The sequence below is a fragment of the Pinus tabuliformis genome, chromosome 5_2 (genome assembly GCF_031772625.1).
Source record: "Pinus tabuliformis cultivar Carrire ecotype Pingquan chromosome 5_2, CPIR1, whole genome shotgun sequence".
NCBI classification, from domain to species: Eukaryota; Viridiplantae; Streptophyta; class Pinopsida; order Pinales; family Pinaceae; genus Pinus; species Pinus tabuliformis.
In genome coordinates, this window is record NC_142306.1 from 1039832778 (window position 1) to 1039848505 (window position 15728).

The 15728-nt window shown below is 38.5% G+C and overlaps 1 protein-coding gene across 5 annotated transcripts in view; it reads right to left on the minus strand.

Moving 5' to 3' along the window:
- TWD1 (FKBP-type peptidyl-prolyl cis-trans isomerase family protein) overlaps window positions 1-6820 on the minus strand; it is a 276499-nt gene extending 269679 nt beyond the window's left edge. For all 5 annotated transcript variants that reach the window (XM_089437394.1, XM_089437391.1, XM_089437390.1 and 2 more), the window contains exon 1: window positions 6401-6820. The gene's annotated coding sequence lies outside the window, so the exon portion shown is untranslated. The remainder of the gene's footprint in view (window positions 1-6400) is intronic.
- Window positions 6821-15728: the final 8908 nt, after the last annotated feature.

Below are 15728 nucleotides of genomic sequence, written 5' to 3' on the forward strand. Positions count from 1 at the left end.
TTCTTCCTAGAGCCTTGGTGAGGATGTCTGCCACATGTTCTCCTATAGGAGTGTACCTCAATTGTACTGCCCCTCGTTGGACATAGTCTCTGACAAAGTGACACCTAATATCAATGTGCTTCGACCGATCATGAAATACTGGATTTTCAGAGAGCTTGATGCAACTTTGATTATCACACAAAATCCTGGTCGCTTCCATCCTTCCCCTGAATAGATTCACAAGCAATTTCCTAAGCCATATGGCTTCGCACGAACGTGTGCTAGTTGTCATATATTGTGCTTCAGCTAAACTCAAAGCCACGAAATTTTGTTTTCTACTACACCAGGAGGTCATTCTTGATCCAATGTTTTTCCCTTGGAAAAATCTGGGCAGATCAACCCCGAAGGGAATCTTTTAAAGCCCATCAGCCAGACTAGCAGGGCCTAACCCCAAGGGCGTCGAGGAGAATTGACCCTGTGACCTCCCGATCGACGAGGTACTTAACAACAGGGACTCGACCAGTTGAGCTAACCGTTGGGGCTTTTTCCTGATCCAATGATGAAACAGTACCCAGTTGTACTTTTCCGATCTACTAAACTTCCAACCCAATCTGCATCGATGAACCCACTCAGCCTGATGTCATTGCCTTGGGTGTACAATAGTCCATGCTCAATTGTTCCTTGTGTATACCTAAGCCTAGTGCGCCCTCTTGGGTTCCAACATGAACTGACTGAGGGTGTTGACAGCGTAACAAACGTCTGGTCTGGTATTGACCAGATACATCAGGGACCCTATGAGTTGCCTTTACAAGGTGGGATCAACGTCTTTATCTTCTAATACATCAATCTTCTTCCAGTTGGTGATCATTGGAGTAGCCATAGGTCTACATTCCTACATCCTGAATCTCTTCAAGATCTCTGTAGCATATGTCCCTTGTCCAAGGAAGATCTCACCCTTCTACTGCCAAACTTCCAACCCCAGGAAATAATGCATCTGTCCCAAATCCTTCGAGTCGAATTCTATGGCTAGGTTCTTCTTGTAGCCTTTGATGAGCCTAAATGATCCTGTCAGGAAAAGATCATCCACATATAACACCAGGATTAGAGGCTCATTCTCTACGACAAGATAGAAGAGATTAGGATTTGCATCACTCTTGACGAACCCCATCTTTTGCATGTAGCCATCAATTCGACCGTACCATGCTCTAGGTGCCTGTTTAAGCCCATACAAGGCTTTCTTTAATCTACATACATGAATTTCTTCTCATGAGTCTCAAAACCCGCTAGTTGTTCAATGTATACTTCTTCTATCACCTCGTTCAAGAACGTCGTCTTGACATCCATCTGGTGAATCTCCCACCCATCTGTGTTGCAAGGGATATCACGGTTCTAATAGAAGTATACATGGCTACTGGGGCGAAGGTTTCTTCGTAGTCTATCCCTTCCTTCTAAGCAAACCCCTTAGCCACAAACCTGGCTTTGTATTTATCCACACTGCCATCTGCAGCATTTTTGACTTTGTAGATCCATCTCGAACCTACCACTAACCTGTCCTGAGGCCTAAGTACCACTTCCCAGACATCATTGACCATTATAGAACTGTATTCCTCCACCACAGCATCTACCCATACTTGATCCTGAACGGCCTCCTGAAAACTAGAGGATTCCCCAACCTGAGCTACTAGGGCCTGGTATCTGTTTGGCTGTCTTCGCTCCCTTTTTTCATTCTTGGGTGCACCAATGAAGTCCTCTGCATCCCGTAGAATATGTCAGAGTTACCGGCTCGTTCTTCCACTGGTAGTGGGTACATCTATTAGCTCTTCCTTTTCCTGAGATTCCCCCTGTTCTGAAGCTTTGCCTTTAGGATAATTGTTGGTACTAGTTTCTGTTGGTCGAAGTGGTTGGACCAATGAATCGTCTTTTGACTGCTCCTTGGAAGGCATTTCTCGGGATTTCCTGAAAGCTCTATCCTCCATGAACTTTACATCTTGCCAAACTACTACCTTCCTACTCCCAGGAAGATAGACTCTATATGCCTTAGCATTCTCGCTATATCCCACAAGATATTGTTTCTCAACAATTTGATCTAATTTCTTCCTCTTTTCTTCGGGTATACGGCAATACGCCAAACTCCCAAATATCCTGAAATGACTGACTTCAAGTGTCTTCCCGGTGAAGACCCTTTCCGGAGTGATTTTGCCCAATGCCCTGTGTGGAGTCCTGTTCTGGACATAAACTGTCGTGTTGCATGCTTCTGCCCACAAGAATTTGGGCATATCCTGATCATACAGCATTGCCCTAGCTACTTCCACAATAGTCCTATTTTTCCTTTCTGCTACTCCATTCTGCTCCGGATTGTAAGGAGTTGTCCACTCACTTTTGATGCCTTCCTTAGCGCAAAAATCGGTGAAGTCCTTGTCAACGTACTCTCCAGCATTGTCTGAGCGCAACACTTTTATCTTCTTTCCTGTTAGATTCTCTACTAGAGCCTTTAACTCTTTGAATCGACCAAAAACCTCATCCTTGGTTTTCAGAAAGTAGATCCAAGTCTTCCTGGAATGGTCATCGATGAAGGTGACGAAGTATTCGGCGCCACTAAGAGTTGTTGTGGACATAGGTCTGCAGATGTCTGAGTGTATCAATCCTAGAACAATCTAAGCTCTATTGTTACTCCTGGAAAACGTTGCTTTGGCATACTTGTCTAGAGCACACCATCTGCATACATCATCTTGTTCGGTACTTAATTCTAGAATTTCTGATATTGTTTTCCTGAGAATTCTCAAAGCCCCATGGTGTAAGTGTCCCATCCTTCTGCACCATAGTTCATTCAAAACTTTATCTCCATTGTTGCCTATCAATGCCATTGAAGATTCTAGTTGTAATCTATACAGCCTATTACTTTTGATTCCAATCTGGGCCTTCCTTTTCCAACTCGGTTGTTTGACATATACTTTTTCCTTAATGAGGAAAATGTCATAGCCCTTGTTTTGAAGTTGAGATATGGACAGTAAGTTCATCCCCAATCCTGGCACATGCAGCACATTGGTTGCTCGAAGCTGCTCTCCTGCTTCGGTTTGAAAAACTACAGTACCTCTTCCTACGCAGGTACACTTTACCTTATTTCCCATGGTGATTTGAAAATTCATCCTTTCTTCCTGATAATTTGAAAAACATTCTTGAATTCCTGTCATATGCCAGGAAGCTCCACTATCTATATACCAAACCTTAGAGGAGACAAAGTTTGCTAGGCAAGCGACTTCTTCTTCCAGTCTGGAAGCTAACATTAAATAATTGTGATCCATGTCCCTCATGATTTCTTCTGGAAATCTGCATGAGTCCCTTTGAGTTGATGCCTCTGCATCATGCTCTTGACCCATAGCCAATTCTTCTCTCCTGTTGCCGGATCTCTGCTCTGATACCATGTGAAAATTTCTAACCCGAAATTCTACTGCAGCAACTGATTTATTTCACCTACTTATTCTTCACAATAAGTTATTTACGAAATCCCTTCAGCAAACATTAAAATAAATTCTACTGCAATTATCACATAATTACACAGAAAAAATAATAATGATACACATGCACAAGAGGCAATCAAATCAACACAATGGTTTTTGGACAATTGTCCCCAAAAAAAACCCAATGTGGGAAAATCAATGCAACAGATGAGGGTTTTTATTAATCTTCAGCAACAATCGCTTTACAAGGAATGATTTTACAGAGAAACTGAGAGAAAACACTGAGACTTTCCCTTGGAAACTTTCTGACACCCTAAAGACCCTTCTCCCACTACTGTGTCACTTCTGCATCACTCTGTGTGGTTCTGCGTCAGCCTACGTGGTGGCTGTGTCTCCCTCTATGATGTCTCTCACTGCCCCTACGTCACCTCCTCCTCAGTCACTAACCATCGCTAATGCCCTCCTCTTCCTCCACCCTGCAACTCTCCCTTTGAAATCGATCTCCTTCTCTTTGAGAATCAATTTTCCTTGGGATATTGAGTATCTGTTGGTGTGTCTCCAAATGATCCTCAAGTCTTCTCTTATACTTTTCCTGTTGATGAATCAACGGCTGAGATTAAGTCTCTAATCAACGGCTAAGATTAAAACAGACTTGATCCTCGTCTCTTAGAAGCTTCTCACCCTTATCTTTATTAATACCCATTAATATTTTTATTTTCCTAAGTTTAGACTTAGGAACCCATTAAAAATATTAATTATTTTAATAACTCCTCATTCGGGTGGAATTTCTCCAAACGATTTCTAGGTCTTGGAGATCTCATGTGCCTTAGCCTCTCCACCAAATTTCAAGGCTAGAGCACATCTGATGCTACCCAGAATCAACAAGGATTTCATTCCATGTCAATATGGTAATCTCAATGCTCTGGGTCTAGTAGTTTTCTATGACTTTAATAACACCCAATAAGTCGGTCATCTTGAGTTAGTGACATGGTGGGCATCAACACTTCATAGAGAATCATCCTAGATGAGGTAAGCCATCCTACTCTTATTGTGGTATAAAGAATTGTCTCACTTATTCCCACAAGGGAGATGGGCTAAGGAGGAGACTCGAGGAGATCAAAGCCAGGACTGCAGAGAAGAAGACTCTAAGTAGTATCACTTGTTGTATTTCTCTTTCTTAATATAGTATAGATCTATGTTCTTTCCCCCTCCAATGTTTGTGTTATTTATGTTTACTTATTTCATTTTACATGTAACCTCTTGCTAAACCACGAAGGGAGAGTTCGCAAAACTTTTTGACATTATTGGGTTTCCATTAATTATATTTACTAAACTAAAACTTGCTGAAACTGGAACACAGTTCTTTGAAAATTTAGGGGCATTGCCTTAATCAATAAGAGCTTTACTTGCTCCATAATTTGCTGGTAAGACCATTTCTCTTGATATTTTTCTTTCCGGCATTCCAAAGTGAGCATTAAAGCATGTAAATATGCTGTTGCATCAAGGGAAGGTGCACTCTATAGCCCAGTATGGATTAGATGTGTAACATAATGTAGCACTAATGAATAAAGAAAATTTGAGGTTCATCATTTAAAAATAGAAAATGAAAGAAAGCCAACAATATTAATAATAATAAAAATTCCAGTAATAAAATAAGCAGATCCATCTTAACCTTTTGTGCCTCGGTTTCTTCCGATCCCTCTATGTGTTTAACAGATCCAGAGCTAAGATGGATCTATGCTGGTATAATTTTTTCCATTTCATACTTTACACAGCAAAGTCTTCACCGTCAACAAGGGATCAAGTAGGTTCTGTAGTCCTTCATTTAAATTTGATGCTCGGATGTCATGATCAAAGCAGTTTAAATAGTAATACTAGTGCCAATGGGTTTCGGTTCAATGGCGTGGTTGGCAGAGTATTAATCCTTTCAGCAAGGTTCATTCTCGTGACATGCCCCACCTGAATAGCGTGCCAAAAACAAATAAGTGAGATTGGGAGCAAGTCCCAAGCAACATACCTCTCAGATCTGAGGTCTACACGAAGGAAGTTCGTGTTTTGTAGTGTGTTAATGACAAATTGAACCGCCAACAACCTTACAAACAGTCTATTCACCTAGGTCCATATCACTACAATCATTGAACCGGTATTGGTCCAGATCACTATAATCATTGAACCGGCAATTTAAGACAATAGGTTGCAAGTGTAAAGTGTAGAAATCTTACAATCCAACCAACCCTTTGCCTAGATCCAAATAACGATGGAAATTACACCAGAAACCTAAGATGAACCGTAAGTATAACACATACAATTTTGTTGTAAAATATCCAAACTCAACAAATGCAGCCTAGAAAGAAAGGGACCTAAAGCCAAACGTCAAGAACATTCACCTATTGATCGCAATTCTCCCAGTTACTGCATTGTTGCACGAACGTGGCTAGTCAAAAATATAAAAAATTCAAACGGTAACAACTCACATCTCGTTAGAACCAGTCGCGCGGATCTTATTAATATCAAAATGTTCATACATATCAAAATAGTGAGTGGTCAACGGAGGAAGGCCAAAGGGCCCCCTGTTCCTCTCCCGCTCCTTCAAATCCTGACAATTTTCTATAATAAAATGTCGAGATGCTTAGAAACTACCCAAACCGTTGCCTCAAATAATTATGCATGGTGTTATGGGCAACACTAACATATTGTTATTCATTTTTTAAATACAAAAAATTTATATATCCACATGATGTGAATTCTGCTCCTAAATTCCATCATCTTGCCAATTCTGATGTCACTATAATTTCATATATCATCTTAGGAAAAGCAAATGGGCCAGGCCTCCAGAGCAACATTATCCCTCCAATCCTAAGTTTTCTAATACATCAAGCAGGCACTAAAACAAAAACACATACACGTATTCACTTTTGCAGAACTTCAATATGATACAAACAAGGCATTCCGTAATCATCTACCTAGAGTGATGAACGAGAGACCCCTCCTGTATATTGTCTCTGTAGCGTCTCGATCCCACTAAGCTTTCTAACCATGAGATCCAGTCAATTCAATTTGACCAATATTGCCCTCGCATAATCACGATCCGCCATTTTCAATATTGTACCTCTCAACCCCTTCTCTCTGCTGTACCATTACAAGTACTGGAAAATGCGATGAACCCCACTTCTGAAAAACCCTACCTAGTTATTAAATGACACGAAGCCTCACTTCAAGGGAGAAAACCGCTGGTCGTTAGAAGAAGAAATGCGAAGTTGAATACATTATTTTACGTCCTAAATTTGATGTCAGATCTACGTGGGCATGGACAAGAGCTGCTACAAATTCAATTGGGAATGTGGTCCGGATTGTACATCCGTCTTCAGCTTCAGTGATTTCATTGGCCATAGTTGGGTGTGGCGTGATGATCCAGCTGTACCCAAATTTTGTCCAATCATTGGAAATTAATTTTTAATAAAAAATAATAATAACACGGTTGCAGTTAGTGGTTAAATTTGACTGGTCCCCTTACCCATCAGAGAAAATTTTGATGACGGTTTTATTTTTAAACTGGCCTTCACATGACTTCCTATATTTAATTTATCAGTTTTATTGAACTTCTACAAATTACATTCATACATAAAAGAAATACTGTGTTCAATAAATAAAATTAAATATTAAAGTAAAAAATAACTGACCAAAAATAAATTTTCAAGATTTAGTTTTTGTTTTTTTCTCAATGGCAAAAACATATTACATTACCCAAAGTCTTTCTCATGACCAAAAACATTAGAGATTATACTTGACATTACCTCAGAAACTACAGTTGACATCTTGTTTCCAAAGTTTGAAGAGGCGAATGAAATATCTATTGTCGATTTGATGCCACAAGACATTTGTTGCCATTATCTTGACTCTTTATATGCAGTGCTATGCTCAATCCGCCAAAACTATTCCAGTTGTCAATTTCATTATCAAAACCGAGATTTTGAAAAATCCCTCCATCGTAAAGAGGCGCTACAGGGTAACAAGCACTGCAAAACAAAATAAAATTAGTGGATACCCACGGTGAAATGCAAAGATTTGGCTTAAACCCAACGGGGAAAATCAATAATGGAGATTGAGCAGAAGAATATCAATACCAGGGAAAATCAAGAATGGAGATTGAGCATAAGAATATCAATACCAGTGTAAAGGCAGAAGACACCTCTTTCATTTTAGAAGCAATATACTCAAACGTTAGACCCATATGTTTAATATATTTCCAAACGCTTCAATGGACCTTTATAAAATTCATTAAATTTTGTGTTACAAAATGTACATAAAAGAATGTATAAACTTTTACCCTATGAAGCAGCCACTGTGTTTGTGCACATACTTAGCAGACCGCAAAATATCAAAATGTTACTGAACAATACCAACTTGGTTCTTGGAGTAATGCTTGGAGTAGGGCATGCCATAGCAACAAAATACTGACGATGAAACAACAACAACGGATTTGGATGTGAACAATGCATGAATGAATAATAGAGGTGAGCAAGAGGTAACTAATTACTGTTATCACTTACAGCAGCAGAAGCCTCAGTAATCTCATGGCATCCCATTCAAAACATGCCAGGGCCACACTTGGATATGGCGGGACACTTAGTTTGGCTTAGCTTGTGCAATTTGGACTCCATGTACTTTCCTTCCGCTATAACATTGTCGAACCTAAAAATTTTAGAACTCCAATGTCATGGCCAGTCGCGACTACCTGTGGGAGTTATTCCATAGATTTGATAAGACAAGTATCTAATCATTTTGGGTTTTTGTCCAAAACCTCTTAAACTTTGCCAATTGAGAGCGTACCAGTCACCATTCACCAACCATTCACGTGGTGCACATTAAAGCATTTGAATAAAATTTATTTAAAAAAATACCACCCTAAAGAATCAAGACTCTAGATATCCCGTTCCAGCCTTATATATATATATATATATATATATATATAATTTCAAACTTCCGATTTTCTGATATGCCCGTAATTTTGACATTTTCCTAAATTATTTGCCAGTCAACTCTGACGTCTTTATTTTAAATTTAGCTATATTTTACGATTAAAAATGAGAAAAACGGGCATACGGGCGTCAATTTTAAAGCCTGGTTGCAGTGATTCGACAATAAATTATTTTTAATAACAAAATAAGAAGAACCTGGCTGGTTTTAAAAGTGGTTAATATATGTAGTTTGGTAACCATTTTTTATCTCGAAAAAAATAATGTTGTTAATAATTCTTTTTTAATATGTTTGTGTTGTGTTTGCGTTGTTTAACAATTGTTGTCTATATGGAGATCATGAACCTTGCTGGTTTATATAGGTGATATTTATTATAATGCGAAAGAAAATTTTAATTACATTAAAAGTGGTTAATATATATTGTTTGGTAGCTATTCTTTTATTTCAAGAAAAATAATGTTGTTAATAATTATTTTTTAATATGGTTGTGGTGTGGTTGCATTGGTTGACAATTGTTGTTTATATGGAGGATTAGTATATCATTGTTTACTATGGTTGATTATAGTTACATATGGTCTAGTTATGAGTGGCATTGTTTAATATGGTTAAGTATGAGTGACTATGGTTGAATATGGTTGACCATGACTATCCATGTTTAACTATAGTTTACTAAAATAGACTATGGTTCACTATCATTGACTATGTTGACTTTAGTTGATTGTTGTCGACAATGTTTAACTATACTTGATATTGAAGGATTATGGTTGACCATGTTGATAATGATTATTCATGGTTGTCCATAGTTTAACCATATTGATCATCCTTAACCATGTTTGACCATGGTGGACCATGATGTCTATCATTAACTAAGGTTGATCATAGTTTACCATTTTTTACCACAAAACCCATGGTTGGCCATGTTGACTATGATTCACTATAATTGATTATGCTTAGCCATGTTTGACAATGTTGACCATGGTTAACCATGTTGATTATGGTTGACCATATTGATCATGTTAAGCATGTTGGCCATGGTTTGACCTAGTTGACAATGGTTGCTTGTGGTTAACCATAATTGATCATATCAACAATGGTTTACCATGATGACCATGTTATTTGTCATAAATGATGGTTGACCATGTTGCTAATGGTTGACCATGGATGACCATGTTCGACTATGCTACCAATGATTGACCATGGTTAACTATGTTCACTATGATCGACTATAGCTAACCATGGTCGACTATTTTTGACCATGTTGTCTTTGGTAGACCAGATTTAGCCATGTTTGAACATGTAAATTGTGACTGGCAAAGTTTGACTATGGTTGCCTATGGTTGCCCATGAAAGGCTATAGTTACCTACAGTTGAAAATGTTTGATCATAGTTAATCATGTTTCGCATGGTTGACTACGGTTGAGTACAATTGCCCACAATTGATTATTATTTACCATGGTTGACCATGGTTAATCATGGACGACTGTGTTTGATTATGGGTGCATATGGTCGATTATGGTTGTCCATGGTTGAGCATGATTGAAACCAACATGAGGGTATGTTCATCATATTGTGATGTTAACCTATGTTTGTCACATGACAAGTTTTGTTCATCACATTGTGATGTTGCGTTATGTTCATCACATTTTGACATTAAGCAATGTTCAACACATTGTGACATTTGGATTTGTTCATCACGTTGTAACATCAAGTTTTGTTCATCTCATTGTGGCATCAAGTAGTTATATCAATTCTCAGACACTTGTGATTAGTGTTATGGTGTAAATCATCTTTAGAAATCATCGCAACAATTTTTGGATCAACTTTCTAAACAATACAAGTATGCTCCATCCTCGAGTAAATATGATATGGAGGAAAACATGATTAATGAATTATGACTCATCAATCATGTTTTCCTTCATATCATGTCTACCTAAGGATGGACAACACTTGTATGGTTTGAAACGTCAATCCAAAAAAAAATGTGATGGTTCTTGTTGGAGAGGTAAATCCCCTCTGCGGACAGAGGCGATCCCACTAGCCCAAAATGGGTCTAGCAACAATCAATTAACGCTACCATGCAAGTTCCTAGTTGCAAATTGAAAGTGGATTATGAGAACCAACCTGGAGTCCAACGCTAGTGTCGTAGACAAGTTGATACTCTCGTTCCCTTGCTCCGGCAGGTCACGATCCTCACGATCTCCGCGAATGGATACCTGCACATGCAAAGAACGAAGCGAATACAAGCATAAAATCCACTAAATACAACTATATATCGGTCAGAAAAGACATAGATCAAACATTATCATAATGAACAATAAGATCGGAACCATAACGATAGTCGTTTATTAATGAATAATCAACAGAGAAAAATACAACCAAAGTTCTGACGTTGAATCTCTCCTCTGGCTGGGCGAGCAGCTACATATGTCTTGCAATAGACCTTTCTCTCTCTTTGATTATGAATACACAGCTCAGACTTCTGGCAGCATAACCTCCCTATGCTCCAAGACTCTTACTATCACTCAAGACAAGCATTATCACTACTAGCACTATCACCACTACTCAAAAACTAGCTTGTCAAATGCATGAGGACAGACTTTTATAGATGGAGAAGGGGAGGAAGATACAATGCATCAAGACACCCATTATGGATTGGCATTATCTCCAAAAAGCCGTTGTGGATAGATGATGAATCTCGACATCTAGAAGATTAGCTTTATCCTCAAAAGACTTCATGACTTGAAGGGAAAAAACATCCGGGCGCGCGTTTGTTAAAAATCTTTTCCAAACTCGGTTGGCGCGGGTGTTACTCTAAGACAGAGCGCCAATGGGCGCGCCTTCTTTTGAGGATCTCCCTCATTGGCGCGGGTAGTACACTGTGGACCCGCGCTAATGGAAAAAGGGCACTTTTCAGGGATATTTTGCAGGAGGTGTCTTCAGGGCACATGAAGTCCATACTTAGGGGAACATAATGCAAGTGTTTTTAAGTTATGTCACTGCTCACAGGTCCCGGAATGAGTCCTCCAAAGTACGGGAAAGGGGTAACAGGGACGGTGACCAATGGTGACAAATTACTGTGTAACAGTTCTAGAAGATTATTTACATGACATCAGATGGTGTTCATCACATTGCAATGTTGGGTGATATTTGTCACAGTGCAATGTTGGGAAATCTTCATCAAATTGCAACATTAGATAGCATTTGTCACATTGTGACATTGAGTATTTTTCATCATAATGTAACATATAATAATGTTCATCTAGAATTGTTCAACACATTATGATATTTCATAATGTTCGTCACAATGTGCCATCAAGTAATTTATGTCACATTTCGGGATTGATTAATGCTCATCATAGTGTCACATAACGTAATAATCATCTAGATTTTTTATCACATCGCAACATTAAGTAATGTTCATGGAATTGCAATGTTGGGTTGTATTCGTCACATTGCAATGTCAAGTAATGATTGTTACATGAGACAATCGAGAAATGTTTGTCATAATTTGACGTCGGGTGAGGTTTGTCACATTGCAACACTCGTGAAATTTATGCCACATTGTGATGTTGAGTGATGTTCATCACATTGTGACATCATGGTGTTTGTAATATGTGACATCATGTTATGTTAGTCATCTTATGACAACGGTGATGTTTGTCACATTGGGATGTTGAGAAATGTTCGTCACATTGCAACATTGAGAAATGTTCATCACATTGTGATGTTGATAAATGTTCGTCATGATTTTGGGCAATTTTTGTGTATATTTGTTCATTACATTCAAACATTGAGTAATGTTTGTCGCATTTGTGACCTCAAGTTATGTTTGTCACATTGCAACATCAAGCAATGTTCGTTGTGACATCGAGTGGTGTTCATCACATTACAATGTTAGGTAATGTTCATTACATTATGATGTTTAGAAAAATGCTTGGAAAATTTTGATAGTAGGAAGTGTTTGTCACATTGCAATGTCAAGAAATGCATGTCATATTGTGATGTTAGGTAATGTTCATCATATGTTTACTTGGATATGTTTGTCATAATGGAACATTGACTAATGTTCATCGAAATGTGAGGTCCAATTATGTTCACCACATTGCAATGTTGGGCTAATTTCATCACTTTGCAATGTAAGCTAATGTCCAAAGCATGAAATTATTTCTTTAAGAAATGTTACAAACATCCAATATATGGAAGATCATGCGATAACTGGAAAATTTATTGGCATATAGCCCACACAAAAAAACCTTGGTCTAATACATCAATAGGTACTAGAAAGTAAATGGACATGTAGACCTGAAGTTGGGCGCTAAAGAGTTTTTTAAAATGATCTTCAATAATCTAGATTACAAGAGAGGGTGTTCAAGAATGTCCCACACTTCTTCAATTTGGTGGGACTTTATCTTCACTTTTGGGCTGAAAGGTTTAGCCTAGACAAAGAGGAAATCACTACAAGCTTTATGTGGATAGACTTAAATTCTCTGCCTCAAGAATCCTTGGAATCGTAAATTCTAAAGGGCATAGGTGACACCCGAGGAATATTCATCAAGATTTTGAACACAACAAAGTAAGGTCACTACACATCCTATGCTCGCATATGTGTTTTGCATGAATGCATCCAAGCCCCTCCTAGCCTCCTTCATTTAAGCTATCATGACTTAATGTCATTTCAAACAAAAGATTATAGGCATATCCCTTTCATGTGTCAGAAATTCCATGAGCATGGGTACCTCCTCAAATATTGTCTCATCAATGTTCCTCCTCCTATCCCAATTCCTAAATCTTTAAAAGATTTGAAGGGTTTTGAAAAGGTATCAAGCAAAATAAGATCGAACAAAAACCTCATCTTCAACCAAATCTATCAAGACCCAAAACCTGCAACTCCCATGACATCTTATCCAAGAACACAAACAAAACTGAAGACCCTACTGAAGATCAAATTGAATTGCACAATCAACAAAATGAAGCCAGTCAAGAAGCAGTGGAAGAAGAAATCGAGAGAAGTAAAATTCAAAATGAATGAATAGCTTGTGTGGAAAGCAATGATATAGATATGATCCTAACAAGTGAGGGCTCATTCAACTCAGAGGAAGGATAAGATATGGATATGAGCAAGCTTGATCTGCAAATGATAACTAAAACCTGAGATAAAAAAGACCCCAACTCCATCTCGGATCAACAAATCCAACTCTTAAAGAAATCTTTCATCATGGAACAGGAGCTCCAAGAAAAGTAGGCACAAGGTAAGCATCATGAACTCTATTCTCTATGCATTAAAATAAACCCTATAAATGATAGCCCTAAAACTAGTTGAGAGGGTAAAATGGGGTTGTTGTAGTAATAAGCAACTTCTGCAAGAATTGGGTGAAATGTTGATGAATTTAAAGTGCATCCCCCTAATGATGGATAAATTCCCACCTACCCCCTCCAACGCTCGATGAAGATCCTCTCATGGAATGTAAGAGGCATGAATGAAAAAAGTAAACATATGATTCTCAAAATAAAAATAAAATTCAAGAAGCAATCAACAATAGTTATACTTCATGAAGCCAAATGTTTAAGTAAATTACTCTTAAAGATAGTAGCATACTTTTGGAATGGTTATTGATTGATGGAAATAGACACACAAGGAGAAACAAGAGGAATTCCCATCATATGTCACCCTTGGGAGATTACACTCGCAAGATTTATGTCTTCTCGGAAAGCTTTAATAATTAAGTTTCAACTTATAGGATCAACATAACCTTCCCTCCTCTCCAATGTGTATGGCCCTAACTAACCAAATGAAAAGGTTTCACTTTTAGAACACTCCAAGCCATCCACCAAGTCCTGGGTGATTTCCACTAGATATTAGGAGGATATTTAACCATAATAAAATCCTTGGAAGAAAAGAGAGGAGGAATAAGGCACATAGACACATATTCAAAACACTTTAAAGATATGATCCAAAATCTTCAATTTATCAATCCAAAGACCTCATGTAACACCCTCCTCCCACATTTACCCAAGCTAACCGGCCCAATGGGGTAAACATGTGATGAAGACTTACTATGATATGATTCGACTCCCCATGTATAGTTAAGGAAGTGGAACTGACATGACAAGACCAAATTGACCTTCCTTAGAAGCTACAAGACCTTCAGGAGCCAACCAACCCCTTCAAGTGTCCAACCTCTGAGGGAAATTGCTTTTGCACTACTCTAAAGCCTCAGTCACTCCCATGACAAGGCATGCATGCGATTGGGACCCTCTAGTTGCTCCCACAACAAGGCATCCATGCGATTGTGGCCTTTTTCAAGAAGTTTTGTGCCAACGACCCCAGATTCTTTGCCACTTTTTCAAGACCAAGATTCAAGCCACTGCCCAAAACTTCATGAAACTTCTAGAAATGATAAATAACATCGAAACAAGGGTACTAATTCAAACACTTGAACAAGGAATTGATCTGACCCCTACTAGCCATGATAGGCATTTCGTCAAACATATCACAAACATGTAATTTACAGGTCACAACAACATATTTGAGCATAGGGGTCTCATACTTATCTGAGAATCGTCAAAGAGGACTGATATCTCCTCACAATAGTTGCATTGTTATCTACCAGGTCATTCATTCATTAACATTTATTATACTAATCAAAACATGATGAGATCCATATATCATAATTGTCATAAACATGCTTATAACCAACAAATAACCAGAGATTTAACAATGAGGAAACAACCATTAAATCCACATAATATCAAGCACATTTACTCATGAAAATACCAAAGAAAAGGAGCTCTTATTAACATATGCAAATCCAAACAAGTCAGGGACTTCCATGTACCACCCGACCATAGATTGGGTTGAGCCAAGTCTCTCTTTCAACCAATCACCCTAGCGCCATATTCAAAGCATGAATGTGGGATCTCATGAAACAAATTAGAAAAAACCAAAAATAGGGCTTCCAGAGGCCAAACCACCTCAACTAGTGATTCCACCTCACAGTCGGATATCATTGACCATCACCAGATTGGTCTTTACGCAAGTTGTCCAAGGCTCCAGAATGTTTGTTTCAACCAAGGCTTCCAAAACTAGTAGCTCAACCCACAGTTGTTGTCAGGCTCTAGAGCATTTGTCCAACTAGAGCTTCCAGGACTAGTAACTCAACCCACCAAGGGCTCTAGAGTGTTTTTCCAACCAAGGCTTCCAGGACTAGTAACTCAACCCAAGTTGTTACAGGGCTTCCATAACGTTTGTCCAACCAAGGCTCTAGGAACTAGTAACTCAACCCACAGCCATAAGGAACATGAGAACCAACCAAA